We start from the raw sequence: 23089 nt of genomic DNA, 5'->3' as shown, positions 1-23089 counted from the left end.
ATATGCCAACAAATTGGGCAATCTGGAAGAAATGGACAAATTCTTAGAAACATACAAACTAAAAAACCTGAAACAGGAACAAATAGAAAAGTTGGACAGACCTATAACCAGCAAAGAAGTTGAATCGGTAATCACAAATCTCCCAACAAACAAATCCAGGAACAGATGGCTTCCCAGGAGAATTCTACCAAACATTTAAAGAAGAGTAATATGTATTCTCAAACTGTTCCAAAACATAGAAATGGAAGGGAATTTTCCAAACTTATTCTACCTGGCCAGCATTACCTTGATTCCAAAACCAGAACAGGCCCCACTAAAAAGGAGAAGTGCAGGCCAATATCCTGGATGAACATGAATGCAAAAAATCTCAACAAAATACTAGCATATCAAATCCAACAGTACATTAAAAGAATTATTCACCACGATCAAGTGGGCTTTATTCTTAGGCTGCAAGTGTGATTCAATAATTGCAAATCAATATGATACACCAAATTAATAAAAGAATGGATAAAGACCATACGATCCTCTCAATAGATGCAGAAGAAGCATTTGAAAACATGCAACATCCATTCTTGATGAAAACCCCCAAACAAGTAGGGATAGAGGGAACATATGCAACACCATAAAGGCCATATACAAAAGACCCACAGCTAATATACTTAATGGGGCACTTCTCCTCTATGGTCAGTAACAAGACAGGCATGTCCGCTCTCACCAATGTTATTTAACAAAGTACTGGAATTCCTAACCTTAGCAACCAGACAACAAAAAGAAATAAAAGGCATCCAAATCAGCAAGGAAAAAATCAAAGTAAGTTTCTTTTCCTTCCTTCCTTCCTTCCTTCCTTCCTTCCTTCCTTCCTTCCTTCCTTCCTTCTTTCTCCTTCTTTCTCTTTCTTTCTTTCTTCTTTCTTTTTCTTTCTTTCTTTCTTCTTTCTTTCTTTCTTTCTTTCTTTCTTTCTTTCTTTCTTTCTTTCTTTCATTTATTTATTTTACAGAGAGGGAGCACAAGCAGGAGGGGAAGAGTGAGAGGGAGAGAGAAATCCAAGTAGATTCCCTACTGAGTGCAGAGCCTGATGCAGGGCTCGATTTCACTATCCTGAGATCATGACCAGAGCTCAAAGCAAGAATTGGTCATTTAACTGATGAGCTACCCATGAGCCCCTCAAACTTTAATTATTTACAGACAACATGGTACTCTACCAAGAAATTGTTATAACTGATATGCGAATTCAGCAAAGTCACAGGATACAAAGTCAGTGTACAGAAATCTGTTGCATTTCTATACACCTATAATGAAACAGCAGAAAGAGAGTTCAAGGAATCCATCCCATGTACAATTGCACCAAAACACATAAGATACTTAGAAATAAGCTTAACCAAAGAGGTAAAAGATCTGTACTCTAAAAACCATAGGACACTTATAAAAGAAATTGGACATGACACAAAGATATGGAAAAACATTCAATGCTCATGGATTAGAAGAATATTGTTAAAATGTCTATACTACCCAAAGCAATCTACACATTTAATGTAATCCTTATCAGAATACTACTAGCATTTTCCACAGAGCTATAACAAATAATCCTAAAATTTGTATGGAACCACAAAATACCCCAAAAAGCCAAAGCAATCTTGAAAAAAAAGAAACAAATCTGGAGGCAGCACAAGTTATATTACAAAGCCGTAGTCATCAAGACGGTATAGTACTGGCACAAAAAAAGACACACAGATCGATGGAACAGAATATAAAATCCAGAAATTGACCAACAACTATATGGTCAACTAATCTTTGACAAACCAGGAAAGAATATCAAATGGAAAAAAGACAGTCTCTTTAACAAATGGTGTTTGGAAAACTGGGCAGCCACATGCAGAAGAATGAAACCGAACCACTTTCTTACACAATACACAAAAATAAATTCAATATAGATGAAAGAGCTAAATATGAGACAAGAATCTATCAAAACCTTGAGGCAGCAACCTGTTTGACACGGGCTGTGGCAAGGTCTTACTAGACACATTGCAGAAGGCAAGGGAAACAAAAGCAAAATGAACTACTGGGACTTTATCAAAATAAATAGCTTTTGTACAGCAAAGGAAACAATCAAGAAAACTAAAAGGTGACCTAAGGAATGAAGAAAATAATTGCAAATGACATATTTGATAAAGGGTTAGTATATAAAATATATAAAGGACTTAGAAAATTCAACACCCATATAATGAATAACCCAATAAAAAATGGGCAGAAGCCATGAATATATATTTTTCCAAAGAAGACATCCAGATGGTCAATGGACACATGAAAATATGATCAACATCACTCATTATCAGTGAAACAGAAGTCAAAACTACAATGAGATATCACCTCACACCTGTTAGAATGGCTAAAATCAACAACACAAGAAACAACAGGTGCTGGTGAGGATGTGGAGAAAAGGGAACCCTATTGTACTGTTGGTGGGAATGCAAACTGGTGCAGCCACTCTGGAAAACAGTATGAAGATTCCTCAGAAAGTTAAAAATAGAAATACCCCATGACCCAGAAATAATACTAATACGTATTTACCCAAAGGATACAAAAATATTGATTCAAAGGGATACGTGCGCCTTGATGCTACTATGTTAATAGCAGCATTATCAACAAGAAACAAATTATGGAAAGAGCCCCAGTGCCCATTTATAGATGAATGGAAAAAGAAGTGATATATATATATATATATATATATAATGGAATATTACTAGGCCATGAAAAAGAATGAAATCTTGCCATTTGCAGTGACACAAATGGAGCTACAGTGTATTATGCTAAGTGAAATAAGTCAGTCAGAGAAAGACAAATACCATACGATTTCACTCATATGTGGAATTTAAGAAACAAACAGATGAACATAAGGGAAATGGAAAAAAAAAGAGAGGGAGACAAACCATAAAAGAGACTCTTAAGCGTAGAAAACAAATTGAGGGTTGCCAGTGAGGAGGTGGGGGGTGGGCTAAATGTGTGGTCGGTATTAAGGATGGTATTTGTGAGCATTGGGTGTTCTTTGTAAGTGGAGAATTACTAAATTTTACTCCTGAAACTAATATCACACTGTCTGTTAACTATGAATATAGATGTAAACATGAAAAATAAAAAGTATAGATCCTATACTCTAGTACTTTCAGTTTTTTTAAATGTTCTCCAAATTCTCTATGATCACTTTTTTACATTACCTGTCATGCCTAATGCCTGAGTTTCCCTGTACTAATGCTCCCATCACCAAGACAAAACCTATCTTTCAAATTGGAAGTTATCCAAAATAACCCATTGTTAAGAACTACTATAATAGACTGGTTGACTTTTCTTGCAGTACTCACAGCAACAAATTTAATTTTTTCCTCGGAAGTTTCTAAATCAAAAGTTATTACAGAATTGTTCATTTTAACTATTTTATCTTTAAGCATACTTTCCTGTAGGCTGTTTAGAAGACAAAACAATGTTAGTTATAAAATTTCCATCTATGTATTTATTTTGGACATTGCAGGGGAATGTAGCTCTTTGTTTCTAATTGGAAAAAAAAATTTTTTTGTCAATAATGAAGACACAGCTAGAATTACAGTGTGTCCTACCGTATATTAATCCATAGGACTTTCAGTATTATATATAAAATGAAATGGCATACTACACAATCAGCATCCAGTAAATATTTATTGACTACCAACTATATTCCAGAAACAGCTGCCAAATTTGATACAATTGATCTATCCTTTACATATTTTCATACCAAATTTATGTATGAGACTGTTCTAGGAAAACTAGACAATTATCACATTGCTGCATAAGTATAAGGAGCTTTCTAGCATTTCATAATGGAACAGCTAGAATCCCTAGAGTTAATTTGTACATTTGAACTCAAACAGGTCATTTCATTAGCTCTTATAGCTAACATATTATGTGTGCCAATAACAAAGACATTGTTTTTAAGAAGTGGAAAAAGAAAATCTAATGATAACCATATATATGTGTCTGTGTTTGCAATATATTGCCAGAAGGGAGGTAAACAGCACACCACTTGCTTTTAATCTTAAGAAACAAGGATTTTATAATTGTTGCTGTGTCACTGATATGATCTTTGATTTATTTTGCAAAGAAAGAGTAGGGAACCCATTGATGGTCTAATGTTTCATGAAAAAAAATGCTAGTTATCATAGCAAATAAAGATTCTGTTCACCATTATCAAATTGAAATCTACTTGCTTTCCAATGTTAGCAGAATCATGAACCCACTGTTTGGGAAAATTTCCTTTCTCATTACATTGTGTTCCTACCCATTATGAAGTCACCAAAATCTATTAACCTGTATATTGATGAAACCATATGAGTTCTCGCTTTAATTTCTCCACCATGAGTTATTTTGCCATGGAAGAATGTTGTCTTTGAAGTTTAAAGTAATGTATTTGACTTATGTACTATCTATTTGAACTTAGCCAAATTGCTGAGCCTCTTTGGGTATTGGTTTCTTCAACTACCAAAATGTAATAATACCTGTTCTATTTACTTTGCAGAATTTTTGTGATAATCAAAGGAAATAAATAGGTGTGAAACTGCTTTGTGAGCTAATTTGCTAAACAAATTTGAGCTTCCAAAGAAGGGCCTCACAATATTTTTTCTCTTTTGCCAAGTCTTGGATCTACTAAGAAGAGTTCAACACATGAATTAGAAAGCAAAGGAATGCAGTAACAACTAAATTGATCATCATATACTATTACGTATGTACTAATCAAAATCTCCAAGTGTCCAACCATTCTTACTACCATAAATGTCAATAATACATGTGTTTTGGAGGGAAGATGAAACCTATCCATAATACATTTCTTTGTAAGACTTTTTTTGTGGCTCCGGGAGTCCATTAGCATTAAATGGAAAAAGATGTAAAACCTACAAACATTACTAAATCTTTAGTGACCAGAATGATTTGTGGCAGTAGCATTTACTGACAATGAAGAGCATGATGTACAAAATAGCTGTTGCACTCAGTCTGTCCAGTCTTTAAATTCTTCGGTTTGAAGATAAAATTGTTCTCTAAAAGAAGGTATTATTTTGTGTGATCATACTAATGTAAAATACATGCTTCAGTAATATGGTCTCTGGCACTTAATTAAACTTCTCTATTTAGTCTTTGCAATAACATTCAAAGATCATTATCAGGAACAAAGCAACAAATATAAAACCCTTGTTTCCTAAAATTAAACACAAGATACATGCCCTTTCCTTCCCCCACTACAGTCAGTATATTGAAAGTAACACTAAAATATTTGGATTGGAAGTTTTTATTAGATCTCATTTTCCTCCTTTTTAAAATCAATTTCTTTGTTCTTGCACACATCTCCTGTCAATAAAATGAAAAATGATATAGATTTAGGAGGATAGTGGTCTCAGTGTAGCATCTCTCATATTATTATTCCAGTATCATCTGTTACAAAGTAAGACCAATTCCCACATCTAATTACAAACAGGATTTCAGAGTCATTAAACAAAATACATTTCCATTAGTGCTGCTGTAAGATGATAGAGAAAAAATGAAGATTAGTTCATGTTCCACCTCTGTTTTTCAAGCTTTGAAGATTTAGACCTCTGTACTCAGACACCATAAATTTGTGGAAGATCAATTAGGTGATAGACATGTAAAAATGCTTCATTCTTCTAAACAGTTTAACTATGCTACTTGCATTTTGTCATTAGTTTTGTTCCATTGTATTTAGTTCTGATAGTAAAAATAGCAAGAAACTGAAAGGCTCCTTCCTTATTACTTGGCAGGTGCCTGGAGGTATGTCCTTGTGCTCTACAAAGAATTGTTCTACATATCTCAAAGTAAATTTGGTACAACAAAGCTTACATAAGAAAATGGATTACTTGCAAGTAGGTAACCTTGATTCAATGTGACAAAGTTTTTTTTTCTGCTATTAAAATGCAGTGTCTGTTTTTAGAATGCAAGAGACGTTATAGACTAGATAAATAAAGTAGATCATACAACATGCCTAAATGGCTGAAATACAAACTAAGAGGTATATATTTTCCTTCAATGAATGCATGCCAGTCCATTAACATTAATGCTTCCAGGGAGGACTAAACCTTGAAGTATTGCTGAATGACTGAAGTACACAACTGATGGCATTTTATTTAGTTACAGCTTTTCTTATGGAAAGTCTGTTTAGATAGTCCAAAGAGACCTTTAATGTTTTGCTACTCATAGTATGTTAAGACATATAGTTCATGAAGATCAGAGCTTTTCTAAACTGGAGGAAGATAAAGATAATTGATCTGGTTGTATAAGTAAATGAGAGAGAAGGTTTCTCATTTCAGTTTTAACTCTTTCAAGAACAATGATAAGCCCAATTCTTTTTCTATCATATATTAATGATTTCACACTTTTATTTTGGGGGTCTTTGGACCAGGACTATGTTTTTTTGTCATGTGCTGTTGAGATGCATTATATAGCAATTCAGCATTATCTCATGTGTATTAAGAAGATGTATTCTAGTTATACTAGTATTCTAGAAAAGAAACAGAAGGCTGATAATCAAACCATATGTGCATTATTAGTTTTCTAAAATTTATTTATAGGCAGTCTCTGAACTAAATGGCCACCCTTACATATGTATAGAACACTTCTCTTGCTCCCTTCTGAAATTAGAGTGCTAGAATAACCAGTTACCCTATACCCAAAGGTAGAATTACCATAGCTGGTATTGACCTTAAATGTCACCCACTTCCTATTTTTATATATATTAAAAAATAACACAGAGGGTCAGATACAGGAAGAGGATTGCTACTTGGCAGACATGGTTCTAGAACCCAGATCTTCTAATATCCAATAATCATTTGGCTTCCTCTGAGACCTTGCAACTTAGTTTCAAATGCATCCTCTTATTTTTCCTCATTTCCAAACCATCCTGACAGTTCTTGTTTCTTGCCTGAAGGTAGGGATTCAGCCTGCTCAAATGTAATCCAATTATCTACAACCCACACAAATACTTTATAAATTTAAGTATGTACCAAATGTATTTTCATCAATAATTATAACAGATATTGATAACATCCAAAATGGGAAATAATCAGAAATTGTCAGGAAGATTTTGCCTAGGAGGGACATGTCTCTCTTCTTTTTCTCTTTTCTCTCTCTTTCTCTGTCTCACACACTTCCAGAAACATTATTTCAGTATATGAAATGCTATTAATATACCCAGCAGGTAATTCCAAAAGTAGACTCAGCTCAGAAATGCAGTAAAAAGAGGATGGTGAAGAGGAAAAGGAGAGGATAGAGTTGGAAACATCATTAAGAAACACAGGAGCTAGGCATAAGTGGTGATTTAGACCTCACATCATTCCACAGGTAGACTGAAAATATCAGTTGAGCTCCCTGAGTGTTTCACTTACTGTGATTTTGTCAGTAGAACTTTCAGATAATGGTGATAATTATGAGTTTTCCAAAAATAAAAAAAAAAGTGTAAATCTATACTCCAACCAAAACAGTCCTCTATGGAACACAAACCCCACAAGAACTTACAAAAAGAAAGTTTAACCATCCATATGCCCAAGTATGCACATCTCTCTCCATAGAAAGGCTGGAGACCCAGAAATCAGGGGATAACGTGTTCTACAAATTACTCCTAGGAGCACCTGGGTGGCTCAGTCAGTTAAGCATCTGACTCTTGGTTTCAGCTCAGGTCACAGTCTCAGGGTCATGAGATCAAGCCCCATGCTGGGCTCTGCATTCAGTGCAGAGTCCGCTTGAGATTCTCTTTCTCCCTCTCCCTTTGCCCACCCCCACCTCATCCAAAATAAATAAATACATAAAATCTTTTTAAAAAATTACTCCTATGCATTATTTCCAGTGGTAATATCAAAAAGTTTATAATTTTCTACCAAAGTAAGGTGCAATTTTAAATTGGACCACCTCACTAGGAATCCAACTTTTACAACCTTTCTTGAGACTTCTCCAAAATATAATGACACCAAAAATCTCATTTTCCAATTTTATGCCATTATTCCTGGTTAGCTAGTTATGTGATTTTTTCCTTCATTGACTATCAATTAGCAGCTAACATGGAATAGAACTATTTTGTTAAATAGAATATTTTATTAAGATAATATGGAATAGAAGAGTTTTATTAAATGTTCTGATGTAGAGACAAACTTATAAATGCACAATTACTTACAGAGAAAAGTCAGGGTATAACCATACTATAGAAAATACTAGGATCACCAGACTGAAAACATAAAAGTCTTGTTTCTATTACCACTAAATTTCTCTTATTGTTAAACTATGTAACTTTAAGGAAGGCACTGGATTTGTTTGTGCCTTTCTTTTCTATGACAATAGGAAGAGTATTGGCTTCTTACTTGCCTCACAGGAGTAATACAAGGGCATAAGGAGATCAATAGCTATATTTTGGCAATATATATTTTAAAATAATTAAAATACTATGTCATTTTTATATTAGTAGAGAACAAAACTTTCCATGTTTATAAAGGATATGTTACTGTGTTTAAAGCACTAAAACAAAGTATTTTCTCCTGTTTGTTGAAAAGAAAATGATTAAGAAAATACTTTGTTCATGGGATAAATGTGTAAAAATATTACATACCTTAACAACCCCAAAACACTCCTGGGAAACTTGCACAGCACTCACAAAGATGAAAAACAGTCTTTCTTTGGTCTTGTCATCTTCAACACTAAAATAACAGCCTAGACATTTTGCTTTTTTAGAATAAAAGATCTACCTCTTTTGCCTTTTGAAACACTTGAAAATTTAAAAGAGAAAAACTAAAAAATGCTGACCGCATAATAGCTGACTATTCATGGTGGGTGTAGAACATGAAAGGTTACAATATAGATCTGTGCCTACGCATTTCTTTTCAACTTGAACAGCATCCTCCTGCTTCTGCTAACTTGGGAATCATACAGCTGACAGATTTCTGAGTTTTCTAAATAATGCATGGGCTTTTCTTCTAACATGTCAGTGCAAAAGTATCAATTCTGCCCCAGTGTCGTTCATGATGCTGATTTGACTTGACAGCATTCCATTAAACCAATGAGATTTTTTTCCTTCTTCATGGTTCCTTAAATATGCCTCTGAGTGATGTATTTGTGGTTTTTTAAACAGATTATGAAGGAATCACATTTATAAGAAAACTCCATGGCAGATACAGTCGGAAAAAAAAAGTTACAAAACAATAAAACTTTATAATAGGACACATTTCGCAATTCTCTTGATTCCTCAAATACCACCCCTCTTACCTTCCCTGCTCCTAAATAAAAGGTCTACACTCAAAAGTTTTGAACTTCTAAGGAAACATCATTGGAATATATAGTACTGCTAGGTATCTTTCTTGGGAAAGCAAAAACACATTCATTAAATCATGCATGTTAACTTCAGAGACAATACAAGGAAAACAAATGCTTTGTTCCTTACTCAGTCCTTCAGGAAAGCAGGACTTTATGAAAGTTTTTTTATAAAACCAAGACAATGCACTGATGCTCCATTGATTATGCCCCAGCAGTATAAAGCAGTCTAAAGCCAGAAAGTCTGAGAAGAGCATTTGTGCTCTGTTTTTAGACTAAGGTATATATTTTTCAGAGAAGCTGCTGCCCCATAAAATGTAAACCTTGAGCATCCGGAGAAAAAAAAAACTTTTGCCTGGTGGTTAAAAATGATTTAGATATAAATAAGTCCTAGGGGGTTCTAAAGGTTTCTTTGCAAAACTCTGCAAGCCATTTAAGATAAATATTAGGATCTTGTAATGATCTCCTAGAGGAGGAATTTGTAACTATTCATGACCCAACTAGAAAGGCTTGACAATTTGATTCAGATCAGAAAAAGAAACCTGGTCTAGGAATGCATCAGGTAAAGTAGACATGGACTCAGTTTGCATATGAAGAATAATCCTTGTGAAATGACTTTCATTTTGTTGGCAAGAAAGAGAAGTCAAGCATCTTCAATAAAATTTTGAAATACATTTCTTTAGAAAATGTTCTGGGTTCAAAAAAGAGGTAAAATCTGAAACAGTTAAGTATTTGGGCCCCCAAATCTTCTTTTCTCCTAGTTGTACACAATCTCTATCCATTAGCCTTTCTTTGCCCAGGGAACTCCCTCCTTTCATCAGCACCAACTCTCACACTTTCATTCATACTAATATGTAAACAACTGAAAGATGTGAAAATTACAAAATCCTAGGGAAATTTAAAATGGACTTTGTACTTTGCATTAGACAAGTACTAAGAGAGTTGGCAATGCCAGAAACATTTCCCAGAGACCATGACATCATCTTACTTACAGATAAAACCAGCTCTGGTGAAGTGTCCTATATTACTTGATTAATTGATTTTGCTAAAGGGAAAATGTTCTTTGAGAATCCATGCCCAATCAACTTCCCTCAGTAAGTCAGAAACCAAAGCTCTCACACATGAATGAAATATTTCCTACAGTGAGCGCCTACATTAAGTTTCTATATTGAGTTTCTACACTGACAGTCAGTGGCTTTAATTGAGATTTCTAGAAAGTTTCTCCAACTCTATTTTTTTATTCCTGGAGAGTGACTGATTTTCACTGTGTGTACTCAGGTGTTGTTTTATTTTTTTTAATTTTTATTCCATATATATTTACTGCTTATTTATTAATAAAATTTAAGCAGAACTATAGTCAGAGTATTTTGATAAATAATTACTTATGGTTAAGTATTTTCCTTTTATCATTAACATAATATATATTTATATGTATGTGTGTAATACACATATTTATAAATGTGTGTGCATGCCCTCTAGCTGCCATCTTGTGTCCCCGTGTGTGTGTGTACCTCATCTCAGCTAGTCCTCCTGAGACCCCCTGTGCACTGATCCTAGAGCCCCAGGTGGTCCCATTTCTGCTCCATCATGTGAAAGATACTACCATGAACCAGGAGAAACTCACCAAACTGCAAGCACAAGTGTGCATTGGTGGGAAAGGACTACTTGTCAAAAGAAGTTGGTTCATAGAACAACTACAGCAAATGATAAAAAAAAAACAACAAAAAAAACCCAACTTTGGACCTTCTTAAAGAAGTTGGGGTAAACAATAACTCTGGTATTGAAGAAGTGAATATGTTCACAAACCAAGGAACAGTGATCCACTTTAACAACCCTACAGTTCAGGCATCCTTGGCAGTGAACACTTTCACTGTTACAGGCCATGATGAGACAAAGCAGCTGACAGAAATGCTACCCAGCATCTTAAGCCAACTTGGTACAGACAGTCCAACTTGTTTAAGAAGACTGCCTGAAGCTCTGCCCAAATAATCTGCAAATGGAAAAGCACCACTTGCTACCAGAGAGGAGGAGGAGGATGAAGTTCCAGATCTTGTGGAGAATTTTGATGAAGCCTCCAAGAATGAAGTAAACTTAATTGAGTCAACTTTGGAACAAGATAAAATTTGAAGTTACTGGAAACTGCTATTTTATGATTACTTTTTATAAAATCTTGTTGATGGATCTGATAAAATCTAGATCTCTAATATTTTTAAGCCCAACCCCCTTGGACACTGTGGATCTTTCAGGTTTTTGCTTATGCACAATTCATTCTTTGCAGCTAATTAACCTGAGGAAGCCTGGGAATAAAGTTTGAAACAAGATTAATAAATTTCTTTGAATAATAAATAATGTGTATGTGTAATTTTGGGTGTGATAATTCCCTTGAAAGGCCTCTTATTTAACTATTCTAAGGTTTAAGATTAAGGCTTTTGTCTTTCCGTATTGTAAACCAGAAGAGAAAGGAAAAGTCCTAAGAGGAGAATAATTCCCTTGAGGACATACCTGAATCCATAGACAATGTATCTTAAGAGAGGTCAGCCTCTGGCAAACTTTCCAATATGTAACCTCTTCTCATCCTGTGCTCATGGTCATGCTATTTCAGCAGGAAAGTCTTGTAAAACCCTTCCTCCCAATCCTGGAGTCAAATAGTCATGTGTTTATCCCTGGTAGTAATACTCTTTGCACTCTTCTTGGACTAAACTTTTGTCCCTTAAACAATATTACCTCCACCTGTGACCAGTAGGCAAGGGTTGGAATGTTAGGCTAATTCTAGAAAGATCATACAAAAACTTTGGTTTTGATGAAATGCTGCTATAATGATTCCTTTGTGGTATGATTTATTTCTCTGTTGCATATTGGTATACTATAAACTTTGAAAAAATAGAGGTCAGTTCCTCTTTCCCTACATCAACTAAACTATCATATATCACTTCTTAAAATCTCTTTAAGTCACAATATTTGCTATTTTCAACATTCTTGGGGGCACTGGAGTTTCTGCTATCCAGCAGGATCAGCTTTCCTGTAAAAAGGGAAATTATAATGTTGGAATATCATGAAATCTGCACAGCAAAGAAGAGTGCAGAGTATCCAGGACATGTACGATAAACTACATTCTAATTTTTGAAACCAATCTGTAGATATATAATCCACAAATTTCACTTTGGGAATATAAAATGTTGCAGCCACTTCATAAAATAGTTTGGCATTTCTTCAAAATAGTAAACAAAGAGTTACCATTTGACACAGCAATTCCACTTCTAGTCATATACCCAAAAGACACAAAAACATATGTCCACCTAAAGCCTTGCACATGAACATTGATAGCAGCATTATTTATAACAGACAAAAAGTAGAAACAACATAAATGTCCATCAACAGATGAATGGTGAAACAAAATATAATGTTTTTATATGATGGACTATTATTCAGGCATTAGAAGCAGAGAAGTACTGATAAATGCTACAATATGGGTGAAACTTGAAAACATTATGTCAAGCTACAGGCCAATATCCCTGATAAACATAGATGCAAAAATCCTCAACAAAATACTAGAATACAAAATATTAGCATACGAATTCAACAATACATTAAAAAAATCATTCACCACAACCAAGTAGGATTTATTCCTGGGTTACAAGTGTGGTTCAGTACTCACAAATCAATCAATGTGATACGTTACATCAATAAGAGAAATGGTAAGAACCATATAATCATTTCAATAGATGCAGAAAAAGCATTTGACAAAGTACAACATACATTCATGATTAAGAAAACAAAAAACAAAATAGGTTTAGAGGAACATACCTCAACATCATAAAGCCACATAAGAAAAACCCACAGCTAACATCATCCTGTATGGGGAAAACCTGATAGCATTTCCCCTAAGGTCAGGAACAAGACAAGGATGTCCACTTTCACCATTTTTTTTCAACATAGTACTGGAGGCCCCTGTCACAGCAATTAGACAACAAAAAGAAATAAAAGACATCTAAATTGGTAAGGAAGAAATAAAACCTTCAGTATTTCCAGATGCCATGATACCATATATAGAAAACTCAAAGGACTCCACCAAAAATGCTAGAACTGATGAACACATTCAGTAAAGTCCCAGGATACAAAATCAATGTACAGAAATATATTGCATTTCCATATACCAATAATGAAGCAGCAGAAAGAAAATTAAGAAAACCCATTTACATTGGCACCAAAAATCATAGGATACCTAGGAATAATCCTGACCAAAGAGGTGAAAGATCTGTACTCTGAAAACTAATAAACACTGATGAAAGAAATTGAAGACAACACAAAGAAATGGAAAATAATTTGAAGAACAAATATTGTTAAAATGTCTATACTACCCAAAGCAGTCTACACATATAATCCAATTCCTATGAAAACACCAACAGGGTTTTTCACAGAACTAGAACAAACAATTCTAAATTCTGAAATTTGTATGGAACTTCAAAAGACCCCAATGAGCCAGAGCACTTTTGAAAAAGAAATCCAATGCTGGAGACATTACAATTCCAGACTTCAAGTTATATTACAAAATGGTACTAACCAAAACATGATGTTACTGGCACAAAAAATAGACACATAGATTAATGGAACAGAAAAGAAAACCCAGAAATGAACCCACAGCTATATGGTCAATTAATCCTTGATAAAGCAGGAAAGACTGTCCAACGGGAAAAAAAGAATTACTCTTCAACAAATGGTGTTGGGAAAACTGGATGGCAACATGCAAAAGAAAGAAATGACCACTTTCTTACACCATACACAAAAACAAATTCAAAATGGATGAAAAACCTAAATGTAAGACCTGAAACCATAGAAATCCTAGAACACAGGCAGTAAATTCCTTGACATTGGCCATAGCAATTTCTTTCTAGATATGCCTTCTGAGGCAAGGGAAGCAAAAGTAGAAAATAAACTATTGGGAGTACAACAAAATAAAAAGCTTCTGAGCAGTGAAGGAAACAATCAACAAAACTAAAAGGCAACCTGTGGAATGGGAGAAGATATTTGCAAATGACGTATCTGATAAAAGGTCAGTATCCAAAATATACAAAGAACTTATAAGATTCAACACCCAAAAACCAAATAATCCAATTAAGAAATGGGCAGAAGACATAGACACATTTTTTCCAAAGAAGATATCCAGATGGTCAACAAACACAGAAAAGATGTTCACCTGGTATTTTTGTCTTTCTCTGATTGATTTATTTCCCTTAGCATAATAGCATATGATTTCACTCATATGTGGAATTGAAGAAACAAAATGAGTCAACATTCAAGAGGGGTAAAAAGAGAGAGAGAAGGAAACAAATCATGAGAGACTCTTAACTATAAAGAACAAAGTGAGGCTTGATGGAGGGAGGTGTGGGGGGGATGGGATAGAGGGGTGGTGGGTATTACGAAGGACACTTGTTATGATGAGCACTGGGTTTTATATGAAAATCATGAACCACTGAACTCTACTCCTGAACCAATATTGAACTGCATGTCAACTAACTAGAATTTAAACTTAAATGTATATATACATATAGATGTTCATCATCACTTACCATCGAGGAAACGCAAATCAAAACTACAATGAGATATCACCTCACCCTGTCGCAATGATTAAAATCAACAACCAGGAGCACCAGAAACAAAAGGTGTTGACAAGGATGTGGTGCAGCCACTCAGGATAACAGTATGGAGGTTCTTCAAAATGTTAAAAATAGAGCTACCCTATGATCTAGCAATTGAATTACTGGGTATTTACCCAAAGAATACAAAAACACTAATTCAAAGGGATACATGCACCCCTATATTTATAGCAGGATTATTTACACTAGCCAAGATATAGAAGCACTTCAAGTGTCCATTGATTGATGAATGGATAAAGAAGATATCTCATAATGCAATATTATTCAACTATAAAAAGCATGAAATCTTGCCATGTGCTACAACATGGATGGAGCTGCACAGTATAATGCTAAGAGAAAGTCAGAGAAAGACAAATACCATATGATTTCACTCATATGTGAATTTAAGAAACAAAACAAATGAGCAAAGGGAAAGAGAGAGAGAGAGGCAAACCAAGAAACAGACCCTTAATTATAAAAAGCTGATGATTACCAGAGGGTAGGGTGGGGGATGGGTTAAATAGGAGATGGGGATTAAGGAGTGCACTTGTGATGAGCACCAGGTGATGTATGGAATTGTTGAATTGCTATATTGCACAGCTGAAACTAATATACCACTGTACGTTAACTAACTGGAATTAAAATAAAAATTTACCAAGCCAAAATAAAATAAAATAAAACATTATGTCAAGTTAAAGAAGCCAGACCTAAGAGGTCACACACTATATGACTCTACTTACAGGGAACGTCTTAAACAGGTAAATTCATACAGTATAATGAATTATTAGATTAGTGTTTGCCAGGGTGGGGGGGAGTTGGAGGAGAATTGAGGAGTGACTCCTAATGTTTACAGGGTTTCTTCTGAAGGTAATGAAAAATGTCTGGAATTAGATAATGGTGATAATTACACAAATCTATAAATATGTTAAAACCACTGAGATATACACTTTGAAAGGGTAAATTTTGTTACATGTGAAATTTACTTTAATAAAACTCATAAAAATTCACTTTGTGACAATGTGGATGGACTTTGATGGCATTATGCTAAGAATAAATCAGACAGAGAATGACAAAAACTGTGTGATTTCACTTTATGTGGAATCTGAAAAACAAAACATCTAAGCTCATAGATATAGAAAACAGATTGGTGTTTGCCAGAGGCACGGTCTGGGTGATGGGCAAAATGGGTGAAGGGGTACAAAAGGTACAAACTTCCAGTTATAAAATAAGCCATGGTGATGTAATGTGCAACATAGTGTCTATAGCTAGTAACGTATATTGCATATTAGAAAGTTGCTAGGTGAGTAAATCTTAAATGTTCTCATCACAAGAAAAATTTTGTAATTGTGTATGATGACAGGTGTTAACTAGATTTATTGTGGTGATCTCACAACATATATGTCAAATCATTATGCTCTATAGTTGAAACAAATATTATGTCAATTATATTTCAACAAAGAAATATTATGTAATTGTTTTCTAGCTCCAATGTGCAGAAGAATATTTGCAGTTGACAGACTAACACCACGCTGAGCCACAAAATAATAGAAACTTTCTGAACAATTACTTTCCAAGATTTCTGTAAAATAAAAGCTGATTTTTCAAGACCAAAACAAACAAAAACCCAAAAAAACCCCAAAACCAAAAACAAAAACAAACCCTCACTTCAGATGGCTAAAAACCTTTTAACTTTCCATTAGAGACACAAGTATTTATTGAACTTGAGTTCAATGCATGCAATAGGTCATCACATACACTGGTCATATTCATACTGCAGTAATTATGACATCCAAGTATCATAGAACCATAAAGAACTACAGTTTAGAAAAAAAATAGTGATTATTTCCATGTCCCTTACACTAATAGGTTCACTAACTGAACATTCATTAAATCTGGAAGAATATTTAATGTTCCCAACTCTAAAACTTAATGCATATTAAACTGCCCTTTTTAAAGGAAATAGAAATTTTTAAAAAAATGACAGTACCTGATGACTATTTTAATTTTTTACACACACACATATACTCTTAAGAGGTAGATATGTGCTATAAATCAGCTTTTGAAATCTGGCACAGCAATAAGCTAAGCGAATTACTATTGAATTTTTTCAAGTTCCAATTCATTTACAAAACTTTATTTTTAAAATAAAATATACCAATAGTCAGCTATTGTAAACCCCATTTATGAATACATTCTCCCAAGTAACATATACATGACAACTCATTTACAATGATTTCTCCAAAGGTTTTAGAGAAAGGAATTAAAATTCTATTTTTCTTGGTCTATTTTAAGAGCTATTACTTATATTTTCCTTTTCTGTTGTCACCTGTTTGTGTTTAATCTGTAGGGAAAATATGTGTTTCCCAGAAGATACTGCAAATCGATTTGCAAATACCTTGAAGAGAATAGTAGGGTGGGTAACACCAAGCATAACTTCCTAAAGATCAAGACTTGTCAGTTGAATCTAATCTCCTCTGTGATAGAATGACAGCCTGAGGAGAGAGGGGAAGAAATAGATGTAATTTATTTTGACTCTATCAAGCTTTTCAGACCAGTCTAAACAATTTGGCTCATCAATAAAGTGTGAAAATCCAGGCAGGTCCATGGATCGAGAGAGTTCCCAGAAGGAGCACTCAAAGAGTGGCCACCCCTGAATTAATGTCAGTCTGGGGCGATGATACAAAGTATCTCCTAGATCCCAAGGATAGTCAAACATTTGTATCAGTGTCCTAAACACAAACATAGGACATTTTGATCAGGTGACACTAGGCTAAAACTTCTGACAATGGGTTCAGAATCTGAAGTGACATTGCTAAATGCAAGACACAATAAGAAATAAATGATATGGAATTTCAGAGCACTGGATCCAGGAGAGTACCCATTAAATAAAAACAATATAAACAGGTAATGGGGACAGAAAGATGTTCACATATCATAAAAATGAAGATTAGAATTCAAAAACAATAATGATTATCTCAAACTCCTTCACTTTAACTAAGGCACAAAAATAGAAGGGGTCTTGTTCAAATCACAAACAGAAAAAAACTGTAGCAGAAATACATATTTAGAATTAATGTACAAAAACACAAAAATGCTTAAAGAGCTTAATGTGTAGGAATCAAGGCAGTAAATCCAACACTGGTTAGATTCTTCCTCAGAAGTGGAGTTCTGCCCTTTGCTCTAAATAATGGACTAGTTGGGGGCAGGAAGAAAGAGAAGGATTAAGAATAAAGACAAAGAATGATTGTAGTCTGAAAAATAAGATCAATAAGGAAAGATCACATTGTTTTGAATTATTCACTATGAAAAAAAGATAATGCTTAGGCTTAACTTGGAGGTGTTTTTATACAACTACCCTAATAACACTGACAGAACAAGTTCTTAATCCACTATATGAGTTATTAAGAGTAGTTTGTTATGTCCGCTATGAGCCTGCTTCTTCCTCTCCCACTCCCCTGCTTGTGTACCCTCTCTCGCTGGCTGTCTCTATCTCTGTCAAATAAATAAATAAAATCTTTTAAAAAAAAGAGTAGACATAATAAATAATTCCTCCTTAGTCAGAGTTGCTTATGCCTGGAATAAGTTTTTAGAAGGGACTTGGTAAAAATATGATGGGTTCTGGGGGCACCTGGCTGAGCTCATTTGGTAAAGCAAGCAACTCTTAATCTTGGGGATTGTGAGTTTGAGCCCCACATTGGGTGTAGAGACTCTTAACTCTGGGAAATAAACTGAGGGTTGCTGGAGGGGAGGTAGATGGGGGGATGGGATAATTAGATGATGGGCGTTAAGGAGGGCATGTGATGTGATGAACACTGGGTGTTTTACAACTGATGATTTATTGAACTTCACATCTGAAACTAATGAAACTATATGTTGGCTAATTGAATTTAAATTAAAAACAATGGGAAAATAAATAAGCAAACAAAACAAACCAATGGTTCTTGTGGCTTACATTTCTTTTTAAGGGGCCACAGGCATGAAAGTAAGATGGATAAAGTGCACAAAGTTCACAGTTCTATGAAAAAAGGCATCTAAAACCAGTTCTCGTATCAGGATCCAATAAAAAAAGGCATGGTTCACTTGATTCTCTAGAACCATCTTGCTCCACATCTAATGAGGGGTTTGGATAACATAAAGAATGAAGGTAACTTTGGGATTTTCTATTTTGACTTTGCAAATTAATCAACCATATATAATTTGATTCTTTCCACTATAAACTATATCGTCTAAAAGGTTAAATATACAACATCTGCTCAGAAGCTAAACCAACACAAAAGTCAGAACAAGCAGGGACTCAGAGGATAAAGATTTACATGATTATCATTTTGGATTCTCTAGAGGAAGTCACCATGCACAGTTTTTACTGAAATAAGCAATGTAGTTGAAAAATATTCTGCTTATTTCTTCTACTTTCATTTATTTCCAAATGGGCAACCCTTGAAGTCTTTGTTATAGCAAAAAAAAAAAAAAAAAGGACCTGCTGCTATATAACTATATTTCTGATTTGACAGTTACAATTATAATCATTCAGGCATCTATTTCCCACAAACTCTCCACAGCCATAACCTTTAGTGATTAATTATAAAGCTCCAGGAGCAATAATACAGAGACTAATTTCCTAAAACAATAAAAGACAGAATTTCTCATTTGGAGCTAAATGAAACACGAACAGGTTGTTATTCATGCTGAAATCTTGATGCAGAGTCATGGTGCAGCCATTATAGAAGCTATTAAACAAAATCTCAAATCAAAGAAACCATAGGTCTGTCTTCAAAAGGGAAAATACTGTGTTTGCCTAAGAAATTTCTAATATCTATGCTTGTTTTTCCTTTTTTAAGTCTCATGAATTCTTTCCTGTTTCTCCTCTTACTGAATCATCTAAAAATACCAATTTTAACCAAACAGGAGGAGATACAAGAATTAACAGAAGGGAAATTCCTATTCGCTCACATTCAAACATCTCAAATACAGGCTTCTTGTCCTGCTTATTTCAAGATATGTCAGTAGATTTGGGAATTACCTTGGGTCATGGAATATGTTCTATGACTACCCTAGTTGTGTTTTGAAGAGCATAATGTACAATGGCTGATCTCATACCCACTAGGAAAATGTTACATTTCTGCACATTTTACTGTTAAGTATGAAGAAGATGATATTTCACTCCACATTCTGATAAAATCTACCACAAATAAATAAAAACCAAGAATTCCACAATTAAATGGCACAAGTCAAGCAGGCAATGGGAGGATTGGAATAGCAAGTTATGAGAAATGTGCAGAGAAAGTAAGTTGTGATTTTTTAAATGACAAGAGAGATAAACATGTTAACATCAACACAAAATTTTAATTGAATCTTTGTTTTATTTTTACAGCTGCCATACTTTGCTCTCTGGGGATTTAGCAACTAAGAACAATGATGAAATTGAATAGCAACCTTGCCAGGATATGGCATTTAGAAAAAAGCATGCTCCTTCTGAAATTAAACCAAACAACAACAACAACAAAACCTCCCCATTTTTTGAGCATTCTGGTTATATAGATCGCTGTGAAAATGGTTCCTAAGTGCCAAAAATCTTTTTCTAAGGTAAAATGTTCACATGACCACAGACAAATGGGGTGAAAAGAGATTATTCATTTCTGCTTAAAATTTTACCTTATAATAACAAATGTTTCACATTAGGGAAAAATAAGAAACAGATTGATTTGAGAGCTGAGATCTAAGTCATTGAGCTTATACTTAAAAAATGGTAGAAAGTTCTAAATCATTTTTCATCTGCAATATTTGTAGGTCTAGCATATTTTAAGGCTTGATTAATTGAACCCAGTTTCAGAACTCCAAACATTTCTTTTCTGTAACACACTTAATGTAGGAGAAAGAAGATACTATCAAGAAAGAAAACCCATCAGAGTTACAGTCTGACCTGAGATCTAGTGTTTACATTGTAAATAGAACTTTGGGCAGGCCAAATTAAGGACAGTCTCCTCTATCAGCTGCATCTCTGTCTCTGGGATTATTGGTTGACACTCAACATTAATGAAAGAATTTCTGTTATATATCTTAGACTATAATGTAAAATCAATTCAAACATTAGAGCATAATGTTGTAACAGAAAGATCAGTGTCAACTCTTTCGTTATCTAGCTATGTGACCAAAAAAAAAAAAAAAGCCAATTTCTTCTCTAAGCATTATCTGTAGTATGAAGGCCTGGCACTTAATTATTTCAAACTATGTAGTACTCTAGAATTTAATTTAAAAAATACTTGTCAGTAAGATTGTAAATAACACGTGCTTTATAGTTAATCTAAGAATGAAATTAATCAAAACTTTCCAGTTATTAAACATAATGCTTCCTCAACACAAACCCTCAACTCTTACCCAACTCCTGAGAGTTGGCTGAGAGTTCTGAGAACCACTATTTGAAAATGACCATCCTGGGGAATTCATTGTACAATCTCCTTACATCATTCAAGGCCATCCATTTTCTCATTTTCACTTTCAGATTCTTCAAAGACCACTGCTAATGTCACACCCTACACTTGAATGTCTTTTTGATTCTTTTATTCATAAGAAATTTCCCCTTTCTCTGTAGTCACACAGTACTTTGTTCCTCTCATTGCTTTTAATGCATTCCATTTTAGAGTAGAGTCATTCATATATTTATTTTTATATTTCTTCTCCTGGATCATAAGCACTTGAAAGCCATTTATTTTTGTCTTTTCTCCCCATTGTATCAGCATATTGCCTTTTTTATTACTGAAATATTATACATTGTGGTGAAAACTGATTTTATTGAAGAATCATATCCAAGAATTACTCTAACCTCTTATAGAGTGTCTTATTTTTTTTTAAGTTTTTTTTTATTTGTTTATTTTGACAGAGAGAGACAGCTAGCAAGAGAGGAAACACAAGCAGGCGGAGTGGGAGAGGAAGAAGCAGGCTCCTAGTGGAGAAGCCTGATGTGGGGCTCGATCCCAGAACGCTGGGATCACGCCCTGAGCCGAAGGCAGACGCTTAACGACTGCGCCACCCTGGTGCCCCTAGTGTCTTCTTAATGGTCATTATCCACACTGTTCATTTCACTCACATGCTGGACCTTTATGAAATGTCTACCATTTGCTAGTCACTTCAACTACACCACTGGAATTATGTGCAACCAAAGCTAAAAATAACCACCATAGATCATAATCTAATGATCAGCATCTAGGTCATCACACAGGTCATATAAAACATTCAATATGTTTTCCTCATACCATACTTCACAACCCATTTGATTGAATATTATTACTGCATTGACTGATTTTTCTTGACCTAATTGGATCTAGTACTTATCTTGTAAATAGAGACTTAGTGATTCTCCAATACCTAGTTTACCTTTGGTTTGAACGTCTGACTTCCCATTTCTACTGAACCACAAACATTCAGGAAAACTATACCTATTAATAGTAATCAGACCATAAATTATGTTAATTGATATCTCCCTTGTCAATATCTACCTGCTTCTTTCCCTTCTTGGAAGGCACTAAAGTAAATCAAAAGTTTATAACCATAGAAATCACAATGAGAGAAATCAAGCACAGTGTTTGATCTTCAAACAAAATAAAGAACATCACCAATTTAAATCCTGAGTTATAATACCTAAAGAGTATCAAAGACATACTAGTTCTTGACTTATCAAAAAAAAAATCAGTTCCAAAATTCTTGATATGAGTTTCCATTTGCAAATGATCACCTGTGAAACTGTAGCTTTTTTTTTTTTTACAATAAGCAGATATTTCATTTATGCAGACTCTTCCCACATTTATTGAGGTACAATTGACAAATAAAAATTGTATATATTTAAGGTATACACTTGATAATTTGATATACATATACATTGTGAAATAATCTCTATAATCAACGGAATTAACATGTCTATCACTTCACATAATTAGCATTTTCTTTTTTTCTTTTTTGTGGTAAAAACACTTAAAATCTTAGCAAATTTCAAGTAAACAATACAGTATTGTTAACTATAGTCACATTGTTGTACATTAGATCTACAAAACTTACTCATCTTGCATAACTTAAACATTGTATTCCTTGACCAACATCTCCCCATTTCCCCACCCTCCAACCCTTGGTAACCACTATTC

General features: G+C 34.3%; 1 protein-coding gene and 1 pseudogene across 4 annotated transcripts in view; one reads left to right on the top strand and one right to left on the bottom strand.

The window, feature by feature from the left end:
• Nucleotides 1-23089, bottom strand: part of DACH2 (dachshund family transcription factor 2) — a 798780-nt gene that overhangs the window by 196368 nt on the left and 579323 nt on the right. The gene's annotated exons all lie outside the window — the stretch shown is intronic.
• LOC100472218 lies at nucleotides 10920-11451 on the top strand (annotated as a pseudogene).

Source organism: Ailuropoda melanoleuca, chromosome X, assembly GCF_002007445.2.
Source record: "Ailuropoda melanoleuca isolate Jingjing chromosome X, ASM200744v2, whole genome shotgun sequence".
Classification (NCBI taxonomy): Eukaryota; Metazoa; Chordata; class Mammalia; order Carnivora; family Ursidae; genus Ailuropoda; species Ailuropoda melanoleuca.
This window is presented reverse-complemented; position numbering and strand designations above follow the sequence as displayed.